The 2,657-nt window shown below is 39.1% G+C and overlaps 1 pseudogene; it reads right to left on the bottom strand.

The window, feature by feature from the left end:
- Nucleotides 1-203: 203 nt before the first annotated feature.
- On the bottom strand, nucleotides 204-739 carry LOC102012157 (annotated as a pseudogene).
- Between the last annotated feature and the right edge of the window lie 1,918 nt (nucleotides 740-2,657).

Consider the following 2,657-nt stretch of genomic DNA (forward strand, 5'->3'; position numbering starts at 1 on the left):
AACAACAAAATGTGAGTGTGACAATGACAGCATATGAAATCCTATAACTGAAGACCCATGTACACTCCATGGTACACATGTGTCCCCCACAAGTGTTCTTGTGTGTAAATGTAAGCTAACAGAAGCCAGTGTCACCAGGAAGCACTAATGCGTGTGTTCCCCACTCCACCATCACAGACCAGCACAGTATCTACTTCTAACATTCAGTAACAGAAAGCATGCCTCTCCGTAAGAGCAGCGAGGCAGGCATCTCCACTGACCGACACCAACAAACCCAGCAAAAGGAACACTGCGTACTTAAGTTTAGGATCATCCCTGAAGAGGATCATCACAATTCCAACATAAGGAACAAATCCCTTTGCTTTCCTCATGACATCTTCTTTTTGTAGTCTGTGTTGTCCTTATTTACAGTGACCTCCATCATCAACATCATTATTGTTTCCCTTGATCAAAACTTGATATGTTTCCCTTTTCATGAATCTTCAAGACTTGTTGAACTGTAAGAATCTCTCTTCCTGCTGTCCTAAAAACAATTTCCTCTACTCGTGTGGGATCCTCTACTCAACTTGTTAGGAGGAGAAGGTCTCCTCTATGAGATGCAGTTTCCACGCGGCACTGATCACCATTACAATGACACTTTCACTTCCAGGTACTACCATGAACCACTTCCGGGTCACTAGTGCCAAGGAGACATCTTTCCAAAATTTAGGGCCTGATCATTTAGCTGATTCTTGTTCATCAGCCACACATTGCCCAGACAGTATGGTGAGGCCACCCTCAGGCCAAAATTAATTCTTTAAATTTCAGGACCTGGAAAAATTAGGGTACACATGTGGCCTTAGATTGGAAGAGGAGCTTTTCAGAATCACTTCATTATTTTGAGGTAATTAGACTGTACATAGACAAGAAAGAAAATGGTCACTGAGGTTGACATGGAAATTGACAGGAGTTTTCTTTTTTGAAAAACACAGTCTTCCCTTGGGATTCATACAAGATTGGTTTCAGTCAGTCCCCACCTCCCTCCATGGTGGGCACCCCAAACCCACAGGTTTTCAATTCCTTTATATAAAAAGACATAGATGAAGGTAGTTACACAGATTTTATGCATATCCTCGCATATACTTTAAATTATCCCTAGATTCCTTGTAATACCTAATACAATGTAAGTGCTATGCAAATAGTTAAACATTGTTAGGAAATAATGACAACAAATAAATATGTGTATGTCTAGTGTGGAGACAATTTTTTTGCTGAAATATTTTTGATCTGTGTTTTGTTGAACCCACAGATGCAAAACTGCAGATATTCAGAGCTGACTGTATAATCCTGGCCCTAAAGAGAGACACAGGAGAAGCTCATGGCTTTGCCATTCTGCTTGCTTACAATGTGTTCCTTTGTGTTTCAGGATTTCGGAAGTCCTTTCATTGCTACAAGTATTAGCAGTGTGATGCAGATAAATGTCATGTAAAGAGTGCCATATGTGAAAACTTTAATACTATTTCCAGAGGAGCGCAATAAGAACACAATTCAATTTTCTCTGGGAATTACATATACAGGTTGTTGCGAATTAGCCTCCCAAGACTAAGAAAACTCTTCTGAGTACTCCTAATCATAGCCTGTGACATGGGGGTGTTTTAAATGGAAGTGACCCTTATTAGAAAAGTGAATGGACAGGCAACTGAGCTTTCTATCTTTTGACTTAACATTAAAGCTTTCTCAAAGTATTGCATATATGTGATGCTGTAAAACACAGATTATCACAAATGCTGTGTATTCAGGCCTCTTTCAATCTCGTGGAAGCCAAGATTAAAATAATTTCATCACATTATTTTTGCTTAAACTGACCTACATTTTGTGAATACATTTTGGTATGAATACACAAACATTAGGATAAACATCATCCCTAGCCAGGAAATCTTGATACTAGCTGGCAGGTATGGCCAATGTCAAATTGTTTCCAGTTAAAAGGTACCTTACTGAGAAGAAATGGAATTTTTTAAAAAAACAAAAGGACATTAAGGACACTATAGAGAATAAAAACATGAAAATAGTAGACACATTTTTTGTCTTCAAGCTCTTTGCCAATGTTAATTAATTAGTATGCACAGTACCTTGGGAGGTAAATATTATCACCTCAATTTTAAATAAAATTGAAAAATAAAGGTTAAGTGGTCTCCCTCAGGCTACAGTGGGATTAAACTTCATTTTTTACAAAGAAAATGAAAAATGAGAATCTCATAGCAATGTTAAATGGGATACTGGCTGTAACTGTCCTGATTTACAGCACCTCCTGTCCTAGTTTGGGGTTTTGCAAGGGAACAATATAGTATAGCATGCATATTTGATAAGATTATTTATAATAGTCATCCAAAAATCATACAAAAAGAGAGTGCAGGAAATCTGTCCACACACTAAAGACCAAAGAATCCAACTGAGGGCCTAGATCCAACGATAATGTCCTGCATGAGTCCAGATGAAGACCTACAGTCCGTAACAATGCCTCCCACAAGTCCAGCTGGAGGCCTAGAGCCCACAACAATGTCTCATGCAGGCCTGTTTCATGGATCTGCACTGGGAAGGCCCAAAGGTCAGTCGTGGAAACTAGAAAGTCTATGGCAATGGTTTGAAGGATCTGTGCTAGAAGTCTGAGGGATCTG

Source organism: Chinchilla lanigera, unplaced genomic scaffold (genome assembly GCF_000276665.1).
Source record: "Chinchilla lanigera isolate Chin_1 unplaced genomic scaffold, ChiLan1.0 scaffold00005, whole genome shotgun sequence".
Classification (NCBI taxonomy): Eukaryota; Metazoa; Chordata; class Mammalia; order Rodentia; family Chinchillidae; genus Chinchilla; species Chinchilla lanigera.